Genomic DNA, 27,680 nt, shown 5'->3' with positions numbered 1-27,680 from the left:
CACCCTCAAGACGGGTATCATATGACCTCTTTTGAAGAAAAAAAAAACTAGACCACAGTAGACCTAGTCAACTTCCAGCCTATTACGAACCTTCCCTTTGTTGGCAAAATCTTGGAAAAAGTAGTCGCTATACAACTACTCACCAGAATCTAACAAGTACACCTCCTAAACTACTGTCGATGATGCCCTCCACATCATGGATAAGGAGACTCGGGTGTCCTCGCCCTTCTTGTATTTTGTATTTGTTTATTATTTGTATTGCGTGCCAAACCCTGAGGTAACTGGGCACAGGAAAACGAGTGTTACAGGCATACATACATAGGATAAAAACAGTCAGGTCGACAAAGGGTTACAGTTGGGTCTAGTGACAATAATTACAAGTAAGAGCATGAGGGTTAGTACAATCATAAGTAAAAATCAGACGGGAGCATCAGAGTATGGACAGTGGCATCATAGGAGAGGCTCATCATTGAGCCAGCTCTTCACTCTGGTTTTGAAGCACAGAAGGAGGGTTCCATTCTGATGTTGAGAGGCAAGGAGTTCCAGCACTTGGCCGCTTGAACTGGGAAGCTAGCTCCTCCTGCAGTTTTTAGATTAAAACTTGGTACTGTGAGGCAGTGGGAGTGGACAGATCTGGTAGGGCAAGCTGGTTGGTATTTGCAGAATTTGTCTAACAGGTATTTAGGAGCCGAATTTGACAAGCATTTGTGGGTGATTGCCAGCGTGCGAAGAGTTATTCTATCGCGCACCGACAACCAGTTGGTCTTCCATCTGAGAGGCGAAATGTGGCTGGATCTGGGAATGTTTAGCGCTGCTCTCAGGGAGTTATTTTGTAGGACCTGTAGCCTATTAAGATTCTGTTTAGTGTATCCTAGGAAGAGCGTATTGCAGTAGTCAATCTTTGACAGTGCTAAGGCTCTGGCTAGCATAATGCAAAGGATAGGGGACAAATAGGATTTACAGCCATAGATCAGCTTGTTGGTGTAGGCTGTAGCTGACGCCACAGAGCTGACATGTTTCTTTAGGGGCAAGGTAGAATCAAGATAAACTCCTAAGGTTATTTCCTTGGCGAGTTTGATTGTGTTCCCATCAATATTGAAGGAAGTGTACTGCAGGTCTAGTTTATTTAGGTGTTCCTGTGTGCTGACAATCAAGAGCTCAGTCTATTCATCATTGAGGCATAGACTGTTGGCAGCCATCTACGCTGGATTTCCAGGTAGATTTCATTAATTAACATGGAATCCTCTTCATACCGGCCTGTGAGCATGATGAGAACCGGAGTGTCATCTGCATAGTTAGTGTAGATGACACCCATGTTATCCAAGCGATCAAAGAGGAGTTTCGTGAATATGTTGTAAAGCGTTAGTGAGACACAGGAGCCCTGAGGTACCCCACAGTGTATAAGGATCGGATCTGCTGAGGCTGAGAAGTCTAGTAGATCGATTGGATAAGAAGAATTGGATCCAATTGGAAGCACTGGTGGAGGATGCTGCTGCTGTGGTCAGGTGTCCAGTTAAGGTTTGGTGATCGACCAAATCAAATGCAGCCGACTAGTCTAACAGCAGTAGGATCGCCAGATTACCTTTGTTTTTAGCCTCGTCCATCTGGATTTACAGGTCCAGGAGGGCTGTCTCCGTGCCACGTCTAGGCCGAAAACCTGATTATCTAAGGCCAAGTAGGTGGTTATCCTCCAAGTGTTTCTAGATTTGCAGGTATGCAACTCTATCCAGGATTTTTAGAAGGAAGGGGACGGTTGTGATAGGCATATAGTTTGTTGGAATTTAGGGTCTAGGTTTTTTTTTTTTTGTGTAGTGGCATGACCTAGGCCTCCTTGAGGTTGTTGGGGACTAGGCTCATCTTGAATGAGGAATTTATCAAGGTGGCAATGAAGGGGGACAATTCTTTGGCCCCTGCCTTAATGATGGAAGCCAGGCAAGTATCTCCTTGCCATCGTGAAGTTTCTAGGCCTCTAATAATGTCTTCCACTTCTTTAGGAGTGACTGGGGAGAATGCAATTGGCGGGCATTGGGGGGTGAGGTTGTTGCTCATGCAAATGCTTTGTAGAAGGGCTGCTCGTGAGGCTGTTCTTTTTAGCTTCTATTTTGTTTTGAAGTAACGCTATTTTATCAGCTCAGGCTTGGCCGCATCCTTCATACAATCCTCAGTTGGCGGTGCTGGGGATTCTAGTTTCTTTAAGATGCTGAAGAGCTCCTTAGTGCTAGATTTAGCGTCAAGGATTCTAGTGTTGTAGGATTCTTTTTTAGTGGATAGGATGGCAGATTTGTAGGAGGCAGCCGCTGTAAAAAACGATGCCTTGTTGTGAGTGGTAGGCGATTTTTGCCATGTTCTTGACCTCTCCGCTGCATTTGACACGGTCGACCACTGCATCCTCCTCTGCCTCCTTGTCGATAGGATGGGATTCTTTGGTACTCTGCTGAATTGGTTAACCTGCCATCTCTCAGGCACAAACCAGGCCATCCAGATGAACATGTTGCGTTCTGACTCCCAGTATTCTGTTGAGTCACCAAGGCTCCATCCTCTCACCATTGCTTTTCAGCCTTTATATGGAGCCTGAATCTGGGCACATGCCTCAAAGATTCTAATATAGCCATCCACCAATACATTGACAATACTCAGTTGTACATGAGAGCAAAAAACTCACAGCACATCAGACGTCTCAGCGATTACCCAGCCATCATCCAGTCCTCCTGGATGTCAACTGCCTACCTCAAACTTAACAAATCTAAGACCGAATTTGTCCTCATTGGTCCTCCCGCTAAGCAACAACTTGCGCAACAATGGCTCAATGATATGAGCCTAGAAATATTTGATCGTCAGCTCTCGGATTCAGCTAAATCATTAGGATTCCCCATTAACAGCTTGTCCTTCCAGAAACATATAGCCAAGAAGGCCCGTACTGCTTGGCCCAAAATCTCCACTCTTGTCAAAATCAAACCCTTCAACTCCATCCATGGCTTTCAGACTGTAGTGCAGGCGCTTGTGGTCTTGCACAATGATGGGACAAATGCCCCCCTGTTGGGGCTCCTAGCCGCTGACTAAAAGAAGTCCGCCACATCACAGCCTGTCTTATTACAGGTGTGCGGAAATTCAACCAAATCAGCCCCATAATGGGCAATCTACATTGGCTTCCTATCCAAGTCAGGATACTGTTCAAGACTGCATATATCATCTACAAAGCAGTCACGCAAAGTACACCAGCGTGTACGTGGCGGCTAAGATCCACATAGCTGGCAGCACACACTCCTTGCACAGTAAAATGACCAACCAGCTCGAATCACAACTTGTCTACAAATAAAGTATGTGGAGTTGGGGTGCTGGTCGGGTGTTCACTGGTCCCCGGAAAATCCCCTCATGTGCCAATAATGACAACACTGATGCCACTTTTATGTTCTCAATGACTCTCAGTGCAGTTGTTGGCCACAGTCCCCATTTTCAAATTTCAGAACCACAACTCCCAGAATCCCCATTGCGGGCAGCCAGGAAAACCCTGACCGCTGCCAAACAACCAGAAATGCAGAAAGGCAGCGACTGTGAAGCTGCACCATATCCCAACAAAGACCAGCACCCCAGCAATGCAGAAATCTCCCCTCAAAGGCAGAAAATCAAATCTCCAGCACACAGCAAGGCAGAGAAACACCTGACTGTAAAACAGTGCTGGCAAAGGGGAAGGGGGTGTGTGGGTGATCGTAGAAGAGTAGTGACTGTAGTTGTTGGTGTGAGAGTGAGTGCGTCAGGATAGTAGAGAGGGGGAGTAGAAGTGGGGTGCAAGAAGTAGGTTTTTCTAGAGAAGTGGGAACAGTGACACTGGATTTGAGGAATGATTTACAACATGCCCACCGTTCCAAAATGGACTGATACATTTTGGCCTGTGAAAGTGAAAAATGTGTTAAATTACATGTTGGGTTGATAGGGGGCTTAGCTAGGCCATTTCCATGACCATAGAAAAGATTCAATTTCTAATAAACAGTAAACATTTCACCAATGACATTGTGTTGAAGTGAGAGGACCCACAAATTAATTACACCCAAATCATCCAAGGAAATTGGAGGATAGTGGTTGTCCTTTCAGATAAAAATACTCTTGGGTGGATACATTGTGTAGATAAATCAATATGCTTTGTGTTCTAAATTGATGGACATTTCCCTGTATGTGCACACCTTTTCAGGAAGCAATTTTATATGAGCAAGTGTATGCTCAGAGTTGAATGTCTGTAGCATAATTCGGGGTGGGGGGCAGCAGCGCTGGCACGAGGCTGACTAGTATATGGAAGGAAAGAGGTGTTCCTGTTTAAGGAAATCCTCGCGCCCCCTGCACACCAATAAACTGTAACCAGTCAGAAGTTACAACATGTAAGTATTGGTATCCAAATAGATAGTTTACAGGGTATTCAATAACGCACAATTTATTGTGTATCTGTATACAACTTTTACTTTTTAAATTTCCAAATAACAGAAGTTATGGTGGACGGAAACATTCAGCCATTTAAACAATTCGATTACAATGAGCTTGATGCTTTTCAGCTATATTAGCCTATATCAGGAGCAATAGACTTGATCAGACTTATTTCCGAATTCTTTCGAATTGAACCTATAATTTAAACAAAGCATATCATCATCAGTATTCAAATTAGCTAAACATTCTACAATTTTCAAGTTACCTAACTCACATGTGTTTGGTAATCCTTCACCTGGATATCAGGACATCAGGGTCCTTGTGTCCAAAAGGACAGATTAAAGATTCTCAAAAGGTGTCAAAATCGCAGACCTTCACTGTGTTAAAAAGAAGAAGAAAGGAGCAACGTTTAGGGACTGAGTGTCCGCAGTTGTCCAATCATACAGCAAGATAAACCTCTGGTGTGTGCCATATCTTGTTCTTTATTCTTGGATAGTTAACATGGTCTTGGAAACGTGTAGAGCAGCCGGTTCCCTGTGTTAATATCCCTGCAAAAATATTGCCATACAAAAATATCACCATATTTTTGCGCCAATATTAAGGCATGGAACCTGCGGGGGACACACCTGCAACCCCCACATTATTTTTAAAGGAGCGGGGGGGGGGGGGGACACCCCTGAAACCCCTGCTCCCAAAAAATCCAAAAATTGTCCCCACCCAAAAATATTGCCTATGCCCATTCCAGACAACCATATATACAGCGATATTTTTGGTGGGGATAATATCTAGTGATACCGAGCAGCCCAGGACTGGTAGGGCAAGAGGCGTTCTGTCTAGGAGTACAGCTTTCCTAAACAAGCCCGTAGATTGTGATGCAACTCACCTTGGCTTGTATTTCATTTATACACTATATTTACATGGGGTGCAGCGATTCACTGCAAATGTAGCATGTTAATGAAACCTTTCTCTGGTACGAATACTGGTTATTGACATTGGAGAAAATAAAGTATGTCTTAAAATCTGTGGTTTACAAATGAGTTGGTTGCATGCTTTGTATATGCTGTGCAAAGTATTAAAACAGACTGGCTGGCAAGCAGCTTTAAAGAGGTATTTTTAGAAATATTCAGTAACAGAGCCATTTCTTTCAGAGGGACAGAAGGGTAAGAGGAGAGGGAAGCAAGTGGAAGGAGACCGAGGGAGTGTGTGTATTGCATCTTAGTGAGATCCTCAAACAGGCAGATACACTCTTGGGTAAATAATTTCCCTATATTTATTAAGTTAGTGACTTCCACATCATAAAACTAGGGGGCCACCTTTGAATTGATGTATACTTTAATAAAATATTGATTGTAAAGCTGTATTAATTCCTAATACAGAATTGTTTCGTGTCCCAGAATTTTGGTGTGGGATTGTATACCAGGGGGGTGTCAAATCATAGGATGGCACTTAGTCAAGAACAATAAAAACACAATATTTTAACATTTGTGATGTGTATAATAATGCAGCATTACGGCACACATTGAAGACATTTAAAGCATAATGGATTTTATATAATGGATGAAAAGTTATGTTTTGCTTCCCAGGTGGTTTAAATTTGTGCCTTGCTATGTGCTAGCTCCTTGTTCACCAGAGGTAGCCATTGCTTAGCGGGTGATACCCTCAGACCAGGAGCGGATTTAGCTACTGCTAATATAATCTTGACTTTGATCCTTGACTCCATATACATTTACATATTAAACAGGGTAGGGAACATGATTGATACCCACCCCATGGGGGCAAGGTCTGACTTAATGGCACCAATCTTAACCCATTGACATCTTCCAGCCAGCAAGGAGAACCCCTATCTAGAATTGTGCTAGCTATCTCCAATTCACTCTATCAAGATGTGAAGGAGTAACCAATAGTCAGCTATGTCAGACTGCAGAGAGGTTTAAGAGCAGCACCTGACAGGAACCTCTTCTCCATCCCCCGAATGGTAGGCTTAAATAAGTTAGTGATCTGAAAGGTAACTCATAAGCAAAGAGGATATGTATTTGTCAAGACACTTGCGCAGAAAAAAGGCACTAATAATTGGGTGGAAACTATGCAGATTATTGGTTTTAAATGAGAGTAAATCTGCTTTTGCTTGAAAGGTTTCGGAAAAGCCCCAGAAAGAAGGATTCAAATGGAGAATGGCAGAGGGAGTCATTTTCAGTAGGGTGCAAGAGAGGAGTTAGTGGGAGAGGACAGTAGTGGAAAAGATGGAAGGGTGTGCTAGAGTCCTTTTTGTTACCAGAACTTGTGGTTGTTTATGGAGTCACGTAGGAGTAGTGAGTGCAACTGGTAGGCACCTTATAGCGAGTCAACCTAACAGGTTCATGAGATGTGTTGTAGAGTAAACAGAATTCTTAGACTGAATTCCATTAGCCAGTTCTCCTGGATGTTCTGAAATTACGATTTTCATGTCCGATTACAGTGTCTAATGGTGATGAGGAAAGGTAAGAATGCAGTTCTTTGAGTAGGAGAGATGGCAGACTAATCTCGAACCACAGAGTGACTTTGTATGGCGAGATACAAGTCTTGTTCCTGAAAAAGGGTGTCACAAGGATTGTACAGATGAATAGTTGTGCAGCGTATAGTTTATGTCTATACAATTTAGTTAGTTGAAGAGCCATATCCTCAGCCGTTTCCTGACAGTTAGGTGGTTCACGTCCATGCAGCTTTGCCTAGGTAGCGAGTTCACATTTGCCAGCCAGTAAAAAGAACAAGGATCCCCTTGTTGTTGCCTGTTGAAGTTGGGGGCCAGACCAAGTGCTGCAGTGCTCGGACTTAGGCTTTTGGAGTGCTGAATTTGTGAAGGATGCTGGACCCTTTCCATGGTAAGCACCTTGAGAGATGCAGAGTGTTTTGAATTGGTATTGTTCTCTTAATAGAGACTCAGTGGAGCATACAAACTACTGGAGTGATGTGTTCAAATTGTTTCAGCCTGAGCAGTAATCTAGTTGCTGCATTTTGCATTCTTTGTAGTTTTTGCATTAGATATTTTTGGTGCCCGCGATAGAGGCTGTTTGTGTAGTCTAGTCTTGTTAGCAATAGCGATATCACAGACATGGTCCTGTGGGTAAACAATAGATAGGGTATGATTTGCCTTCAAGTGCTAAACTGGAAAAAAAAAAATCAGATAATGGCTCTCAGTTGTGGTACAAGTATCAAGCTGTTGTCCGTTGTGAGGAAAGGTATTGGGCATAGGCCCATCTCAACAGGTCAAAAGAACAAAGTGGTGCATGATGGAGCTGCACTGAAGAGCATCAGTCATGGCCATCCATGCATCCACTTATGCAAGGCAGGTTTTTACGTTCGATGAAAAATCGTTTTTGTTTTGAATTCCACCCATTGCCCCAAATTACAAATGTTTAATTGTAACATCAAAAGTACTTTAACGTAGTATAGCAAGGCACATTCTGCACCACAGGATACCAGTTTCTTCCAGAGTTATTCAAATCCACTGACTAGATGAGCGATATCCCAGTTGGTTACTGTAGAAAGCGGCCCCTCTATCTCTACGCCACTTTCGGTCACAGTCGCAATTTTATATCCATTCTAGAAACGTGCATCTCTGTAGTACAGAACTTTCATTCAGCGCTCTACCAGATGCCGGGCCTCGTCTTTTGTTAAAAGGGGTTTCTTTTCCACTACTTCCGTCATCAGTGGCTGAGCCAGGTAGGATCCAAATCCTGTTGCAAGAGTAGGGGATTGATATGCAACACCCAATTTGTCAACATAGCGAAGCAAGCTCTCGTCATTGCAAAAGCCACCAATGACAATTGTGTTCCAGAGAGGGTTCATTCGACCCCTGCAGTTGTACATGACTCGAGTCAAATAGGAGTGAATTGCTTTTGGACTGTAGTTGTGACCATCACCAACTAATTCCTCATCAATTACCATCTGATCTATGCCCCGTTTCAGGTACTGGTAATCTGCATAGTCGCCAGAAGCCCCGAGCATGGTGTTGTCATTTACTTTCATAATCCTACAAATGTTGCGAAATCTGGCAAGAGAGCCATAAAATCCCAGCATATCTGATGCAATGATCACCCTGCCATCAAACTTCACCCCGAGGACAGAGGTGCCCGTTACCATTGGATTTAGGGTATGTCTGAGCGGTCCGCAAACCTCCTTCCTTCAAGGGAGGCTGTACAGCTCGCCTGGCGCGGGACCCCCAGGCCAGAATTTCAGTCCCCCAGAAATCGTTTGAGATTGTAGATCATTTATTTGAAGCATGTGATGCATGAGCGTGATGAGGTCCAGTAGTTGGGACATGCAAACGTTGAAAAGAAGGGGTGTCAGTGACATCCTTTGAGTTGCTCCACATGTTAGCAGACGCAGCTGGGATCGGTAGGGTATCATGATGGTACTTTCAGTTCTACTGATGAGGAAGGAGGTGATCAGCCATAGATAGGCTTTTTTCATTCCAATGTTTCCAAGTCTCCTAATAAGAGCCTTGTTAAGGGAGTTGAAGTTTACAGTTTGGGCATTTTTCCAAGACTTTCCCCAATAAGGAAAGCATTAAGATTTTCCTTCCATTTATGATAAGTATGGTTTGCAAAAAGGCAGGTGGGATATATAGGGACAAAGTACTGGAGGAGGGAAGGATTGAGGAAATGTTTTACACAAACGTTCCCACGAATGATATTCGGCACTAGCAATATGTGAGAAAATGTCTCAGTCTTTGGCAGATTTCAAATGAGTACTATAAGCTTAAGGTTTTGGCGTTAATAATGAGAAAGAGGGATTGTTTGAATTATTTTGACACAGTTTTTCACAGCGCAGTGCATGAATAACTGACAGCAGAATGGGAAGTGTCAGCAATGCGACAAGTAGCCATTTTATTACAAAATAAGGGTGAGACAACCACCTAACTGTCCCTATCCCAACAAGGTTTTTCCTACCTGTAAGGCTAAAGGAAAATTACATTATGTCCAAAGATCTCTGTCCCTCACACTCGTACATACAAAACAATCATACAGGGATTATCTGGCTGGTCAAACTTCATAGCATAGCATTTAAATTCAAACAGATAAAAACATTATAAATATAAATCCTCGTAACCAGGGTTGAATCCCATTCGCCTGGATCAATTCAGGAGGTTTCAAACCATAAATCAAAATCAAGAAAGTTATTTTGAATAGCCACATTCCACTTGAAGTAGGGCACAAAGTTCTGTTCATTCCATAGGCCCTTCACCTGGCAATATAATGGTCTTATTTTCAATTAGGATTTCTCACTCTTCAAGACAATGGTTAAAGTATCCACAAACCGCTATTTGATAAACCAAAAAGACTGTCTTCATACATCAAGTCAGTATGCAATATAATGATGCATCTATCTGAACATCAATCACTGCATCATATCACATGTCTTTGTCATAAGCAACACAGTTTTGTCAGGATGGTTTCACAATAGTTCACAAAGTGCGCCAGTGGATGTACCACTTTCTTTCCACCACAACCTTCAATCACATTGCAGTAGTTCAACTTCTCTTTGTCCTGGTCCACTCGCCCAACAGGACTAGCCACTAATTATCCCTTTCCTGGTATACTCGCTTGCCGGGATAAAACTCTTACTACTACTCTCAGTACTTTGTAGTGCGGTTTGCTTCAAACTTTCCACACTTCACTCCTCAACAGGGAAAGTTAAATCAACAACTGTTTCATGGAGAAAAAAAAATCAACAACCACAAAGGGTTTATAACTTCTTCTACAAGGATACAGTACACATTAACCATGTCTCTTCCACCAATTCATTTACTCCAGGAAATGCAGGTTATATTTCTCTCCCCCTTTATGATTGTTACAAGGAGGACTTCTATTCTGCCATCTTTGATTTGCTTTAATTGCCTTTGTTTGGCTTAGGCAATAGTGGTTATAATATTCTTCTACACTTTGGTTAAGAATTATCCATTTTGGCTTTGATAATGGTTGTTACAATATTCTTAAACTCAATCTCTTAAGATGAGAGTTGCACCCATATTGCTTCAATTCAATAGTTTGGTATTCAAAAGCTTTGTCTGGAGCCAGCGGTCTGTTTGGGAGTGCCCCGGGGTTACCTGACAAAGGCCAACTCACTGGTATTTCTGTGCATCTCCGCTGGACAGGATGCTCCCGTTTCTTCTTTCAGAAGATTTAAACAGGCGTCTGACAACTCATGAAGTTACAGTTGCTCCCGCCTCCAGTAGTATGAGGTTTCTCTACTCGCCTTCCGGTGAACGCCACACACAGGAGCCGCACGCAGGACCAGAAGAGCTTTTCTCTCCCTCGGGACTAGTCCCTGTACAACTTTCCTCTGCACATTCTCTGCATTGTACAGGACTCCCGCCCTCTGCCACTTCAACACAGCGTCCCACTTCCAATACAGCGGTGGCTCCATCTTCTACTTCTTTCTGCTTCTGCTGCTCCTACTGCTTCCTCCTAATGGCATGCACCCAAAAGGCATTTAAATGTTTGAAGGTCCCACTCAGGTGTGGTCATTACAACCACTAGACTGCTACAGTTTTGTAACTCTGAGGTCCTTTTCCTCGTCTCAGTACTAAAAGCAGTATGGGACTTGAAGTTCATAAGGCTCTTACTCCTTTTAAGATTATTCAGTTTGCTCTGCTTTAGTGATTTATAGGATGTACATTTAGAGGAAGTTCTGAAAGGAATTAATGGGCATTTCTTCATTTCCTAATTCAAACATAATGTAGAATTGTAACAATCAGAAGTAGTATTAACTTCCTGACTTTTGCACATTTCGTTTCCATGTTTACCATAACGGTTTTGACATTTTATGCCTTGGGGAAGTCTGGGAGAGGAAGCCGCACTATGACAACAAGCCATCAGATATTCAGGCATTAGGGAACCCTCACCCTCAGAAGAGGATGAAATTGGTGTTTCCCCTGAGAGAGTCCTCATTTCCTTGATGGCTTTCTCCTTCCAGGTGATCCACCCGCCTAATAACACCCCCAGGGTTAGGATCAGGTAGCGACTGCCTCCCCCATGCCACATGGGAGGTGTGAGAAACCAAAGGGTGTCTCACCTGCTAGTTAGTGTCTGTCTCTCTCTCTCTCTCTCTCTCTCTCTCTCCCCCCCTCTTTCTCTCTCTCTCTCTCTCTCTCTCTCTCTCTCTCTCTTCCTCTCCCCCCCTCTCTCTTCCTCTCCCCCCCCCTCTCTCTTCCCCTCTTTCTCTCCCCCCCCCCCCCCCAGGGCACAGCCATCGCCTTTGGATCCAGACCCTGGGGGTGGACCAGTGCGCAAGGATCATCTGCGTGGGGGATCTTCAGGGAGTGGGGTGAGGCACCCAATGGTGGGACGCGGTATCCCCCATTACCCCATCCTATTTTTTAGGATTCTCCAACGTCCCAAACCCCCCACCCAACCTTAATCAAATTCATCTGATGCCCTTTAGTTTCCCCACACGGATAAAAGGACACACTGAGCAAGGTGGGACATGAGAAGGAGCAGTTCTTCCGGGGCGAAGGCGAACCCTCTGGAGCCGGACAAACGATCGAGGGACAAGAGCGAGGGGTAGGAAAAACCTGAAGTTCCCTGCAGGAGGTTGTTCACTCTGGGAAACCGTGACAGATGCATAGACCGCCAAATCTCACACAAGAAGAAGCCTGCATTGTGTTTCAAGGACGCCAGCGACCCTCCTGTGTGAATGACAGATTAGGGGAGGCGAGGCCAAGCCTGTGGTATTAACCTTGACTTGTGAATCAAAGCTGCAAAGTGAAGAGGCATCAATACATTGGCAAGGGGCCTCACCCTCAAATAGGTAGGTGAAAATCTTTTATTTCGAAGCAAGGTAAATAAAAGACAACACACAAAACATAAAAATCTTTAATATACAAAATGCATTGAATTAATACATCACTATACAATAAGATTCCATTAAAAGTCCATAATAAAACCTCATCAAAGGGGCTGCTTTGATGCTTCTAAAAACATTTGAACAGCCGCTGCTACGTCTGTAGATGGTAAAGCAAGTATACATGGAAATGCCTCTTCAAACAGCCTACAATTTAACAACCTTAGTTCTGGTATTATAAACTTTTTCCTTGGTTCGTAAAAAGACTGACAGTGGGCCATATCATGAGTTAAAATCACATTACAAGGACAAACAATTTCTGATCCATATATATACTGCTATAGTCCTCAACGATAGAAGACAGCCAATCCTCAGATGAAACAGAACCCTCCCTTTCGCTTACGATAAAACCAGTGCATATAATCAGCATTGAGTCCACTACAGCAGTAATCAATATACCTGGAGACCAACCAATTTTTCATCTCAATAACAGTACACTGTTCCCTTCAGAACTCCATGCATTTTTCCTTTGCTAAATGAATATCAGCACTAGATATATTTACTGGGACAGCGTAAAGACCAAACCAAGAGTGTTAAATATTTTGCCCAGTTTATTCAACCAGTTAATGTTTCTGCAGATGTCAGAGGACATCAATTCTTGGAAAATTACATGAGTTAGGTGAGTCTCGGTTTGTTCCCATACTCTCAGCCAAAAACACAGGTTTTAGAGTTATGAAATTTATTATGTATTCCAGGCTTAATTCTTGCTGGAGCAAATAAGTTGAGGAGCTCCTGGTCGCCCCCAAATGCTGTGCAAGAAACTATTTTCTTTAACCTGAATCCATTGGGATATTTTCTTTAACCTGAATCCATTGGGCAGAACACAAACCCCACACTTCTGTACCATAGATACACGATGCAACTGGCTTAGCACGATAAATGTCTAGTGTAGGTTTGCTAGGTAAGCCGCCCATCTCCAGACCAAATCTATACAGCGCCCCACAAGCCTGAGAAAATGTGCATGTGGCCTCAATTATGTGATCTGACCAATTAGCCTTACTATTAAAGGTCAGATCTAAATATGTGAGTTTTTCTACCCAATCAGGTTTTTTTTTTCCTGATGCTGAGATGGGGGTAGATTTTTGGTATGTGTGCCGACGCGCATAACTATTTCTTTGTTTAATGCTAATGAAGTATGTGCCAACAAAACTGTGTCGTTTGCATAAGATAGATCACTAATGTTTCTCCCTCCAACTCTGTGGTTTTAGATATACTGCCTCCCAACATGTCCTATAATGACTGTAATCCGTTCTCCAGGTAAGATTTGGAGGTGGAAGTATTTTACAATTTAAAGTTGTGAGTAAACTTTTTTTTTAATGAAATCAACATGCACGTCCAATTTGCAATGGGAGTATTTTATAAGCGGTTAAAAATATGTTTGAACTAGAACACGGAAATATTTTTGTAATAATTATTTGTATCTAGTTATTCATACACAATTAAAGATACATGTTTACATCTTCCAATCAGGCAGTAATAGTACTGTCTTCCTGTGGTACTACATGTAGTACTGGTCCAAACATACCCATCAAAATGTGTAGGCGAAAGCAGGTGTACAAGGATCTACATGTCTGTTTCCTATTTGTCTGTTACTCCCCATTTTTATTTCTTGGGAGCATTTGCCTATTCTTAGGGAGTAATAGTGGCCGATAAACCCCTTACATGTAGGACTGACCCCAATGACCATAAATGGGTAAATGTTAATTGTGTGATCTCAAATTAACCATCAAAAGAGGGACACAAGTGAGATATCAATATCTTTATTTATATATGCATCTAATACCATAACGCTACTAGAACCAATTCAACATTATCAACAATATGCCAGTACAAATGTACCATAAACATTTTATTATTTCATCTTTTTTTTTTCTTTTTTTAAATTTTATTTGTAACTTCTAGTTTCTTACAAACTTTTATTACAACTCATTTCCACTGTGCAGAGATTACATTTCTAGTATCAATTAGATATTTGTCCTTTCAGTTTATCGCTTTATCCAGGAAGTTTATCACTGAATAGGTTAAGTGTACAGAACTGCCACTCAAAATCCGAAACCATAGATCTTCCATCGTATAGTTTATAGGCTTATATTGTCTCAGATGGATGGATCTCAGGTCACTTATAGCCACACATTCGAATATCAGATGTTTTAAAGTCTCCAAATGTGATTGGCAGTGCCGACAAACTTCATCTGTAACGGTCTTCATTTGTCTCATAGCCATCATTTGGTTTGTTTTATACATATTCATTCTTAATCTAAGAAATTTGTCTCGATGGTATCTCGAGGGAAATTGGCATAGATATTTTGGCATTTTATCCAATTTATTCTTCGTTGGACCCAGATCTAATGCTGTCGGCATCACCTCATACTTGTCTAGATTAACGATCCACAGCCATTCTCTCAGCTTCCTTCTCGCAATTTGTGGTCGATTAATTAATGTGTCCATCAAGATATTTGCATTATGCATAATGGTTTTCGCTTTTTCTGACCATTTTAGGAGTAAACCTTTGTGTTTTTGTGTTCCTCCTGATCTTAATATTTTATATGCTGGTTCAGGATTCGATATTTCCATCTTTCGCAATAAGGACATGGATTTCCATAATACTGTTCCATAAAGGCTTTACAAGGCCAGCTCGTGCCGTATTATAGTCATTGAAAGATTTTTGGGTAATCTCAAGACTAGACGCCAGAATAATCCTTCTAATTGGGACCAGATCTTCTGGTCTATATTCCAGCCGGCTTCCGCCCCAAAAGTTATTGTGGGAACCACTTTTTGGAGATAAAACGTACGGAGTGGTATTACTGAAAAATTCCCATATAACGTGTGAAGTCTTGCTCCTTGTAAGGCAAACATTCGGATCCGATTGAATAAATCTTGTACCGATGTATTCATCAATATTCCTAAATAGCGAATTTCGGTGACTTCGTCAATCGATTTATTGTCAATTCGCCACTTAAAGTTCTTGTGTTTGTCAACCAGATCGCTTCCAAACCTCATAATTTTCGTTTTTTTTACGTTAATTGACAGATCATTGTCGAGCATATAAGTTTCCAGTTTTGACAAAAGCCACTGTAGACCTATCCGCGTCCTGTCATCCAGTACCAGATCGTCACCGTAGATCACATAACTTATATGTTGTCCGTTAACTTTTGGAGGAAAGCAGTTGACATTCGCTAAAGCTATAGGAATATCGGCAATATAGTGTTTGAACAGTACAGCCGTGAGAGGACATCCCCGTTTCACCCCCTCTGGCAGTGATAATGGATTTCGACAGGTCTCCTCCTGCATTCAATCTGACTGAGTGTTGTGTTGGAATGTAATGCCTTTATTGACAATAACAGAGTTTGCACAATTTCTAGTTTCCAGTTTCTCCCATAGTTTATTATGATTAATGGAGTCGAATGCCTGCTGCATGTCGATAAAAGCCATGAATAAGTTCTTTTGTATTGCTTCCAACTTCATCAGGTTCACCAAGGCTAAATTGTTCTCTGTTACCACGCCCTTAGTGAACCCTGTTTGTCGTCAAGTAAGCCTATTTCCTTGGCCCATCCAGACAGTTTTCTTTGAAGAAATGTTGCCAACACTTTACCAATTGTGTCCAGAAGGGCAATCGGGCGATAGTGGGTGGGATCGTCCCAACTGCCCTTCTTAAACACTTGTACTATTATTGCCTCGGTCCATGAGCTCGGAATCTTTTCTCTTAGCAATCACCATAAACAGCTGTTCGATAAATTTCGACCACGCCTGCTTATGTTCCTTGAGCATCACGTTACTGATGCCATCTGGGCCTGCAGCTCTTGATGTCTTTAGCTTCGTAATTGCTGTGTGAATGTCTTCACTGGTCTCCATTATGTCCCAGGTTGTGTCCTCATTTCCGGTTTCTAGTGAATGCGACAACTCCAATCCTGTGAACACTTTCTGGAAATGCAGTATCCAGTCATTTTCAGCCACTCCATTTGTCATTAAAGCATCCTGATTAACAGTTCCTTTGTTCAGGATTTTCCAAATTTCTCTTGAATTGTTTTTTTTAATCAATCCTAGCATTTCTTCCCCATGCTCTTGATCTCGCTGATGAGAAAAAGTTTTTAGCCAGTTTCGGTAATTTTGTTTCCTTTGTTTCAAAACAATCGAGGCATTCTTTCCATGCTGTTTTTTCAATTTAGTTAGATCTTTCCTAAGCTGCTTTTTTTGATTTTTCAAGGTGATACTCCATTTATTCTTGTGATTATTATTGATGGGGAGATTTTTTGGGGAAAAACCTGTTTTCAAGTATGGAAGCAAAGGAGTATAGTCTAGAGGTTTTGCAATATCGTGAATTCCCTCCTGTATTTCATTTGACAGTCTGACAATTTGGGTTTCTTTTATTCTGAGTCGATTTCTTCCATTATTAACCTCTAGAGTTTGACGATTAGAGGCAGAAATTCCATATCAAGAAGAAGGCGATCAAGGGCTCACATTTTTATGTCAGTGTTCTATGGACGCTTAAACCTTAATGGCTACAGGGCTGATAAAGTTAAAATGCTTTAAAAGATTTGCTTTTCGTCTTAAAAGGCACCCACTGCAAAACGAAATTGCTTCCTGGTGCGAAAAGGAAGCATGGTGATGGGTGTTGTAAGTGCCCTGAATACTTGACTGGTGAAGTTCTACTTCCACATGGGATGATGCAACAGCTTCACTTCAAACTATTTCAAGGCATATCTGTGTACAGAGACAAAGATGAAGTTCAATGGGAGACTGAACAGGGGTTGGTGCAACTGTGTGTCTAGCGGTATGGTCAGTGCCATCAGGTTTATTCAAAATGGGGCCTTGAAAGCTGCTCAAAGTGGCGGTGGGCTTGGTCCGATCTTAACCCAGGAGGAAGTAGTCAAGACTCAGAGGGCAGGGACAAAACAGACTTTCAACCCTTGTGTTATACTTCTAAAGTGGAATGACAAGGTGGTCTTTTTCCAAAAGAAAGCAGCAATATTTTGGTACTATGCTTTAGGAGAAAGTAACGTGAGGTGATAAAACCCACTTGAGGCCCTTTTAAAAGCTCACTTGGGAGACTACATATATGAAACGAATTGAAGCAAAACCGGAATATAAACAGACAGTGGTTCTTAGAAATGAATTCAAACATTAGGATGCTTTTATGTCGAAGAAAAGTGCATCACACACATTATTTTTTAATGCAACATTTCATACTGCGTGAACCTTGGCAGGAAGCATCGAAGAGCAGCCCATTCAATGCAAGCTAATGATAGCTTTCAACAAACAGCCAGTATTCACATTGGGCTAATGAGGTAAGGAGCTTTCCAAAAGCAGATCAAGGAAGGTTCCAGGCGAAACTGGTCTAGCACAGAATTCCAAAACTGGAAACAATAGATTTGTGGTCGGATATTTAAGGACCTTAGGGATGAATAAATACAAAAGGTCCTTGAAACTAGTGGTTCTTGCACCACCTGCAATCTGCAGTATATTGTCAAGTTGGAGACGAATTCCAAGGAAAATCGTCTTGTAGCAATGCAAACCCATTTGAAGGGAATATTGGCATCTAAAGGGAGCCAGTGCATGTCGGCTAGAACATGAGAGAGATTAGCATGTTTCATTTTTACTTATAGAAACCTAGCAGCATCAGGTAGTGCAGTTCTCAAAGGGCAGAAGTGACATGTATAGAATCCTGAACAGAAATATGGCAGTAACTGCATAGTTAGGGATGTGACAAAATGACCACTGCTCTGCAGTACAGAGATGAGCAGTGGCTAATGCACTTCCTCAGCTCCACAGTGCTATTAAAACAACAGTGATCCCAATCAAAGGGGAAAGGGGCACAGTGACAGATATATCTCCCTCTTTCGGTAACATGGCCCGAGGGCTGGCTATATGCGCTTTAGGAGGAGGTTGAGCTGCCACACAAGCAACAAATACAATAGTATAATAGTATCAAAACAAAAGAATGTCCAATGTGACAGAAAACACTGTCTTTGAGAAAGTTCAATGGTTTTTATTTTCTTTGTGGGGACAAGGACCACCCCTCCCCCGCCCTTTCGTCTTGCCATGACCCTCCACCCTAACCCCTACTTTCTAAAGCTCTGTCTTGCATTATTGGTGGTTCCCTAAAATGCTGGTTATCTAGATTCCCTCAGGGATTTTCTAACTCTCCCTATTCGAATCAAAGGCTTAGAGTCTGAGTTTGGGTAGTCCCTTACACGTACTTTGTTGGATTCAGGCAGGTTTGGTCACACACACTCATCTCTTCTCAGCTACTCTTACTAAAATTCCCTCAGACTTACTCCCCTCACCAGTCCTCCCGTCACCTCAGATGTTTCACCACTCCTACTCCTTGCCTCCACCCTTTGATATTGCCACTTCTCACACTCTACTACTCTAGTAGTCCCTGTACTACTATATTCCCCCACTACTAAAACCCTATTTTCATCCATTATCATTCCCTTCACATTCATTTCTTATACTAACTTCCACTCAGCCACACACAAACGAGCACTTTCAAGCTGCAGAACCACTTTCACTCCTAAAACAATACCTCACCTGCTCCAATAATCTCCTTCACAAACCGACCCACTTTCCTTCCTCCTGGTGGCCTCTATGTCACCCTCCACTTCCACCTCTTGCTTAACCCAAAAGAATTCACACTTGCTGCTTCATGTCCCCTCTATAGGTATGTCTACCCCTGTGGGCATTTGCTGCCTTCCTCTAACCAATCTGTGCCCTTCTTCCCTCCCCGGGGAGTGAAGAAGAAAATGTATTGAAAAGAGGGCCAAGCCCCACCCACTGTCTGTGTGGGCTCGTCATGTAATTGGGCTCGTCATGTAATTGGGCTCGTCATGTAATTGGGCTCGTCCCAATTTGTGTTTTGGGGTCCTTTACTGTGGACTGTTTAGGTAAGTTTGAGCAAAGTCCCTCCTGTTCTGCCCCCTCAGTCCATTGTGGTCTCTGGGACATTTAATTGATGGTGAGAGCTTGCCGGCGGAATCCGCCTTACTCATAACACAGGTTTCCATGCTGCTCTGGTGTGGGACTGCAGCTGTGGTTTCACTCTCTCTCTGTGGTGGGTGAGCTGCTGCCCATGGGTCAGCAGGCATATGGCGGCTCTTATCAGTTTTGAGTTGCTTTCGGAGCATGGTGCACTGATGCGGATTCTCTTGCTTGACCTCTGTTCTTTGCCCTCGCTCTGTGGCTTTCGGAAAATAAAGAAAAATCACTGGCAAGTATCTGAACCAAGTGACAAGGCTAGAGAGGAGGGTCTACAAAACAGACTTTCACAAGAGGGAGGAGAGACAGGAATTAGGTCCCTCTCCGCTTCCACCACCCTCCCCAGGGTAGAACTGGCTCTGGATTCCTCTCCGGTAGGCATCCCAGGCCCAGCTGAGAGTGGTTCCCGCCCACTGCACACACCTTGACAAGGCCAGGTTAGTGGCCTTGTCACACAAACCAAGGTTTTATGAAAATAGAATCTTTAATTAACCTAACCAAAATGCATACAACTAATACAAATAGACTTAAATAGACTTTAAGGGGCACTCTGGGTTTGTAGACATTGGTACTCGGGCAAAGATTTCAGCAGCAAAATATCAATGTTTAGGACTATGTCTCTCAAAGGATAGACAGCGGGGGCTTGAAAGTCACTAGGATCCCTTAAGGAAGGTAGGGGAACAGGGATTCTTCAAATAACTTCAGTTTTGGTGAAACAAACAAATAACGTATTCTTGTCTTTGGTATTCAACTGCTTTTAGCCAGGCTTTTTCGTCTGGTAACAGAGACTGGGTCAAATCAAGGAATGGCAGGGACATGTTCCGACGAGTTAGCGCTGACCGGCAACAGCTTGCAGGTTGAATATGCTGGGGATGGCAGGATATATCCCATCAGCGGCACTGGAAGACTCGGAGGCCCTGTGTGCAGAGAAGTGGAGAATGCCCTCCAGTGGCTAGCATGCTAGGCTGGTTCAACATGGGATTAGATGTGCTGCAGCATCAACGAGTGAACAAAGGGCCTTCACAACGAGCTTAAATACAGTACTTGCTGTGTGCGTGAGGCATCCGGCAGCAGATCGGAGTTGGGGACGAGCAGCAAGCCAAGATGGTGGCCATTGATTGAGCAAGGAGGGCATGTAATACCAACAGTTTGTACTGCGCAAGTTGGAACAAGTTACTTACCTGTAACTGTTGTTCTCCAGCATGGGTCTGGCATGGATTCACATGCTCATGAATATTCCCCGTCAGGCTGGGAATCCTCGGTAAAGAAAAAACCAGTATCAGTTTCGTTTCTGATCTGTCTTTCGTAGTAATAACCAATAACTGGTCTCTGCGTCATACTGACCACAGCCAATGACTGCCCTCTACCTAAGCACCGCCTCTGGCAGCCATCTTCAGATTTGGAAGCACGTGAAGTGGCAGTATGACCAAGTGAAGAGCCGCAGAGGGGTAGGCGGGAGGGTTCGCATGTGAATCCATGCCAGACCCATGCTGGAGAACAACAGTTACAGCTAAGTAACTTGTTCCTTCTCCAGCATGGGGTCTGGCATGGATTCACATGCTCATGAATAAAGAATACATAGCAGTACACACATGCACAACCACGGGAGGTGGCAAAGGCTCAACATTAAGCATTACATCAAACCCAACATTAAGCATTTTACCTCCTCACCAGGCTCACCTCAGGCGAACAGGTTGCGCAGCACTGCTTGGCCGACCCTGGACTCCTCCCTGGAATCCCGATCGACGCAGTAGAATTTCGTGAAGGTGTGCGTCGACCTCCACGTAGCAGCCCTGCATATGTCCAGCAGGGGCACACCAGAAAGGAACGCCGTGGTGGCTGCGATCGCTCTGGTGGAATGGGCTCTCGGACGGCCAGGCAGCGGTCGGTTTGCTAACCGATGACAGTACATGATACAGCCGGAGAGCCATCTGGAAATGGAAGCCTTCGAGAGAGCCTTTCCCTGATTGACATGTCCGAAATTCACAAAGAGTTGTGACGTCTTCCGAAAACATAGAACTTCAGCGCTCTAGCCACATCCAGCGAGTGCAAAGTCCTCTCAGCCGGCGACGAAGGCGACGGGAAGAACACAGGCAACACCAAGGGTTCGTTGAGATGGAAGTCCGACGGTACCTTGGGCATGAAGGAGGGGTGCGTCCTGAGCACTACCCTCGTGTCGTGAAAAGTCAAGTACGGGGCCTTGCAGGAAAGGGCCTGGATCTCTCCCACCCGTCGTGCGGAGGTGATGGCCACAAGAAACGCTGTTTTCCACGACAGAAACTTCAACGGGGCAGAGTGTAGAGGCTCGAACGGAGGTCCCATGAGCTTGGTCAGCACCACGTTGAGCTCCCACGCCGGGGCCGGAGCCTTCACCGGCGGGAACGATCTGAACAGTCCCTTCATGAACTCTTTCACCAGATGATGAGACCACAAGGACGTCCGGCCCATGGTTCTGGTGTATCGGGAGATCGCAGCAAGATGAATCTTGATGGACGCGTGTGCCAGTCCAGCTTTGGCCAGCGTCAGCAGGTACGGCAGTACCTGGGGAGCCGTAATCCGTAGAGGGTTAATCTTCTGTGCGTGGCACCAGACAGAGAACCTCTTCCATTTGTGTCCGTAGCATTTAAGAGTCGAGGACGCCCTGGCCTTTGCAAGAACCTCTCTGCAGTCGGCCGGTATGTCGTATCCTCCAAACTCTAGCGCTGCAGGAGCCAGGCCTGCAAGTTCAGCGATTTCGGGTCGTGGTGGAGGATGGCGCCTCCTTCCCTGGAGAGTAGATCCGCGTCCACCGGCAGCCTGATTGGTGGGGACGCTGATAAGTCCAGAAGGTCCGGGAACCATATCTGTCTCGGCCACGAAGGTGCGACGAGGATCATCCTGCACCGTGACCTCTTGAGATGGTTGACGAGCCGGATTAGCAGTGGCAAAGGAGGGAACGCGTAGAGGAACAGGCCCTCCCAGGGGAACGAGAAAGCATTGCCCATGCTCCTCGCCTGGGGAAACCTGCTGGCGAACCTCCGGCACTTGGAGTTCGTCGCCGTCGCGAACAGGTTGATCTGGGGTGTGCCCCACCGTCGGAAGAGGCGATCCACTAGATCCTGCCGTAGTTCCCACTCGTGGCACGAGCGCAGCTCCCTGCTGAGTGAGTCGGCGATGGTGTTTTTTATCCCTGCCAGATGAAACGGCACCAGAAACATCCTTTGGGCGACGGCCCAATGCCACAGGTCCTGCGCCTCCTTGGACAGTGCTGGGGACCTGGTTCCGCCCTGTTTCCTGATGTAAAACATGGTGGTGGTGTTGTCGGTGAAGATCCTCACCACCTTGCCCTTGAGGGACGGAAGGAAGGACCTGAGGGCCCAGAACACTGCACGGAGCTCCAGGACGTTGATATGGAGGGACTTCTCCGTCAGGAGCCAAAGGCCTCTCGCGTGCAGATTTTCGGTGTGCGCTCCCCACCCTTCCAGGGAGGCATCCGTGGTCACTGTCTCCTGGTGGTCTGGGGTCTGGAAGTCCATGCCCGCCGTCAGGTGCGCCCGGGTGCCCCACCACCGGACCGCTCGGCGGAAACTCTCGTCGAGTGTGATCCTCTCCTCGAAGCCGCCCGTCGTTTGGATCCAGCGCGCGTCCAGGAACTCCTGTAACGGGCGCATCCGGAGCCTGCACATGGGAATGAGGTAAATGCAAGAAGACATCATTCCGAGGAGGGACTTGATGGACCTCACCTTGGCCGCGTCGGAAACCAACATCCGCTGTACCTTGCCCAGGATGGACCTGGACCTTTCCTCCGACGGGGAGGCCAGAAGGGACACTGTGTCGAGCTTCGCTCACAGAAACAGTGCGTTTTGCGCGGGCACCAGGTGGGACTTGGCGTAGTTCACGGAGAATCCCAGGTCCGTGAGAAGTTGGACGGTCCTTGCCGTGTGCTCCACGGCGAGCTCCCTCGTCTTGGCTCGGATGAGCCAGTCGTCCAGGTAGGGGTAGACGTGGATCCCCTCGCGGCGCAGCTGCGCCGCCACCGGTGCAAGGCACTTGGTAAATACCCTGGGTGCCGACCGTAGACCGAAGGGGAGGGCTTTGAACTGGTAGTGACGCCCTTGGACCACAAACCTGAGGAATTTTCGGTGCCCCTTTAGGATGGGAATATGGAAGTAGGCATCCTCCAAATCCAACGACGACAGGAAGTCTCCTTCCTCCAGCTGACCCAGGACGTGCTGGAGGGTGACCATCCGGAACTTCTGCGCCTTGATGAACTTGTTCAGACGTCGCAGGTCTAGGATGGGGCGCCATCCTCCCGTCTTCTTCTTCATGAGGAAGTATCTCGAGTAAACTCCGGAGCCCCGAAGCCTCTTTGGGACGAGTTTGATGGCGCCCTTCCTGAGCATCGCCTTTACCTCCAGGAGAAGCTGAGGGACGTGAAGCTCTTTCCTGGCCACGGGGGGACGCGCGGGCACCTTCTTTGAAACTCGAGCGCGTGGCCCCGGGCTAAGGCGTCCAGCACCCAACGGTCGGTGGAGATGGACTCCCACACGCTGACGAAGCTCGCCAGCCAGCCTCCCACCGGGGTGCTTCGGTGGGGGCCCGACCCCACGGCCGGTTCAATCCTGTTTCGACGAGGCTTTGCCGCCTTGACCTCCTCGGCGACGACGGCGGGGTCCGCCAGACTTGCCTCGTCCTCTGTAGGCCTCCTGAGACGACGAGCGGGCCGCTTGACGGTAGGTGGAGAAACCGCCGCCGGAACCTTTGGAGGCGCCCTTGCCTCCGCTGCTCCGAAAGGGCGTCCGTCGTTGCTGTAGAACCCCAAGGGCCCGGGCCGTCTCCTTGTCCGCTTTAATGGCCTGAAGGGAATCGTCCACTGTTTTCCCAAACAGGTTGTTCCCATCGAACGGCATGTCCAGGACTCTGGTCTGTACGTCTTGACGGAAGTCCGTAGCCTTGAGCCATCCACGCCGCCTAAGGCACACGCCGTTGCCCAACTGGCGAAACCCAGTGTCGGCGATGTCCGTCGCAATAGTGATGGCGTGGTCCGACGCCACCTCACCTTCCTGTAGGATCTCCAGGGCATCCGCCCTCTTGTCGTCCGGTAGGAAGTCCAGCAGGGGAACCAGTTTGTACCATAGCTCCCTGTCATAGCGGGCCACGATAGCCAAGGCGTTGGCCGCTTTAATCGTCGTCGCTGCAGACGAGATGACCCTGCGTCCCATAGCGTCCAATTTCTTTCCCTCGCCGTCCGGTGGGGAAGTCGATGTGGAGGCCGCACCCCCCCCCCTGCTTTCTTCCTGGCCGCCGCGGAGACGACGGAGTCCGGGGTAGGCTGCGCCCGGAGGCACAGGGGGTCCGCGTCCGGGACCCGGTACTTCTTCTCGTACCGGCCTCTTCTAGCTGGCGTCGTGGAAGGGTTATTGAGGAGGGTGAGGCCCTCATCCCAAATGTCGTCCAGTAGAGGCACCGCGAGGACCGTCTTCCTCTTGGCCTTGCGCCGTTGATAAAGGAATCCTTCCTTTTTCTTCTCCTCAGGGCAGAGTTGGAAAAGCTCGGATGCCCTGGCGATCATGGAGTGGAACGATCCAATCTCGTCGGGCGGAGAAGCCCTGGTAGGAGGTGACGACGGTAGATCCTCGTCGTATACCTCGTCGTCCGTACCCGTCGCTGCCGTGTCAGTCCCCGTATCATCCCCTCGGGTGGACGGGGAGGAGGGCTGGACGGGTCGCGACGGTTGAAAAGGAGGTGGAGGGTGAATCCTTCTTTTCTTGGGCGGGGGAGCACCAGACGGTCCCGGTTCAGGATCCCCCGACGGGAGAGGTTCCTCCGTCGGCAACGGTAGTCTCGTCCTTATCTCTGAGCATAAGGACTGTATAGCCAACAAAATGGCCGCCGAGTTGTCTTGCGGCGCTGGCAGAGGGGAATCCGACGGGCGATCAGGGGCCCCGTCGGCACCCTCAACGATGTCGTCGTCACCTGCGTCGGGATCCATCCCGACGGGCCGTTCTTCATCCACGCCAAGGCCGTGGCTTAAGACCTCGATCAGCTCTTCCTCTGAGGTTGAAGCCGAATCTACGACGCCCTGCCCCCCCTTTTTCTTCCCCGTCGGGGATTTCACGGGGGTCCTATCGATGGGCACAAAAGAGGAATCCCTCCGAGGTGGCAGGGAGACTCTGAGCCCCGAGGTCGCCACCACTGGTGTAGCCTCCACAGGCTGAGCCAGGGCCGCCGCGACAGTATCGATAGAGGGCTTGGCCGGATGGATTAAGGCCTTCACCACCGTAGGTGCGCTCACCGCCTTATCCTTGAGGGGGGGGGGACACTGCCTCGCTCCCCCTCCGATGGGGCCTTCGAGCTCGACCGGGGCCTCTCCAGGAGCTTCGCCGGGTGCTCGCCCTTCCTCTTACCCGACCCAGAGTGTTGGCTCGTGGCTGAAGGTGCCGGGGAGGGTGCGCCCTGCCTGGCGCCCGTAGAGCCCGACCGTTCGGCGCTCCCGGTGCCAGCGGACTCGCGGTGCTTGGCCTTGTGTTGGACCCCCGTCGCCGGGGCGTCCTCAAAGGTCTTAGAAGACCGCTCGGATTTCTTCCTTTTCTTCTCGCCTGACGGGCTCTTCCCTTCCAGCCAGTTGGCGAGGCGTTGGTGGCGGTCCTTCATGGTCCGCTCCGACATATTGCCGCAAAACGCACAGTCCTTCTCCACGTGCGTCTTGTCCTCATGTAAGCAGTAGAGACAAAAGGAGTGTTCGTCCTCCTTAAAGACGTTCTGCAGCTGACATCCAGGGCAGACCCTGAACAGCTTTCCGGGCGTCGAGCTTCCCTTCTCCTGGGCCATGTCCGGGCCTGAGAAGCTTCTGGAGTCCTCCAAAACGTAGCTCGATGAAATCTTCACCCTTGAGGGGCGCAGACGAATCCGACACGGGTCCCCGTTGATCGGATGGCGAGTCGGTGGAGCTTGAGGCTCTTTTGACCGGAAAAAACGAAGTTTTTGAGAAAAAAACATGAAAAATAGCACTAACGCTCGAGAGCAATAGCACGAGGATCCCAACACATGAACGTGCGGTAAAAATCTGAAGATGGCTGCCAGAGGCGGTGCTTAGGTAGAGGGCAGTCATTGGCTGTGGTCAGTATGACGCAGAGACCAGTGATTGGTTATTACTACGAAAGACAGATCAGAAACGAAACTGATACTGGTTTTTTCTTTACCGAGGATTCCCAGCCTGACGACGGGGAATATTCATGAGCATGTGAATCCATGCCAGACCCCATGCTGGAGAACTAAAGGTGCTAATGGAGAAAACAATATTTAGAGCAAAAGAACCAATTGAAAAAACATTTTAAAAAGCATTGATTGATGCCACTGTTTCAAATGGTAAATGTAGGAATTTATACTGGAAATATTTGATAGAAAGGATTCTGTAAACTAGGTACAGGACTTTGAAGGACTCTGGCATGGACATGGCGCTACTAAAGGCTCTTCATGAGAGCAGCCACTGATTGGCCTTTTTTCAGTGTCCTTAAGTTTATACATCCTCTGCTTAAGGAATACGGGAGGCCAAAGAAGGGTGGACCAGTGAGTCAGTTCCGCAGGCTTTTTCTCTCTGGGAACTTAAGGGATTAAGGAAGTATTTTCCTCGGGCATCCTAAATTGAAAGAAAAACATTTTTTCAAAACTGAGTTGCTTTTGGCATGAAGTGCCAGCTGGGTGACCCAGGTGTAACAGATACTGCACACTTTCTTACAGATGGAGACACATTTTCCAAAGGAGGTCAGAGTTTGGCAAATGGTGTCATACTGTTTGAGGTATTTTTTAAGCCCACGGATCTCCATTTTAGTCCATTGAGGATGAGGCATTTACAGGCCTTGAAAGGCTACCACAACTTTTTTTTGTGGGATACACATAGAAGTGCATCATTGGTGAACAAGTGAACATCGCATACAAGATCTGAAACTAAAAAGGTTCAAGCAGAAATTATATATATTTATTTTTCCCCCCTCACCTACCTAAAGCTTCTCAGAGCAGGTGTAGCGCTCACCTGACTCCCACGGAGGCGCTGGCCTGGTTCGCGCTGCTGTGACCTCTTCTAAGGTGATGCGCAGGGTTCGGAAGACGGACTGGACAGGGCCCCCAAATCTGGCTTGTCTGGTTCGCAGAAGTATCCTTCTGTAGGCGAAAATAGGGGATTAACTGTCTGCGGGGTAATGCAATCGGCCTCCCACTTTCCCCTCTCACCCTCCTCGAAACCTTTCTGTGATTCCCCGTAGCGTCTCACCTTAGGGTCTGGAAGGACGAGCTCTCCATCCTGCTTCTGATGCAGGGGCGCATTGGTATCCAGTTACTTCACTGGATTTTCGGATTGGTGAGAACCAAACTTGCTTGGCTTCCAGGTAAGTTTTTTTGATAAGAGGTTCCCCTTGTGTCCATGCATTAATGTA

At 46.4% G+C, this 27,680-nt stretch overlaps 1 protein-coding gene and 1 pseudogene across 2 annotated transcripts in view; both read right to left on the bottom strand.

The window, feature by feature from the left end:
• NUFIP1 (nuclear FMR1 interacting protein 1) overlaps positions 1–27,680 on the bottom strand; it is a 546,199-nt gene that overhangs the window by 250,791 nt on the left and 267,728 nt on the right. The gene's annotated exons all lie outside the window — the stretch shown is intronic.
• Positions 7,858–8,628, bottom strand: LOC138528658 (proteasome subunit beta type-4-like; annotated as a pseudogene).

This window comes from Ambystoma mexicanum, chromosome 7q (assembly GCF_040938575.1).
Source record: "Ambystoma mexicanum isolate Mex_15411 chromosome 7q, UKY_AmexF1_1, whole genome shotgun sequence".
NCBI classification, from domain to species: domain Eukaryota; kingdom Metazoa; phylum Chordata; class Amphibia; order Caudata; family Ambystomatidae; genus Ambystoma; species Ambystoma mexicanum.
The sequence above is the reverse complement of the archived record's forward strand: the minus strand, read 5'-3'. Positions and strand labels throughout refer to the sequence as shown.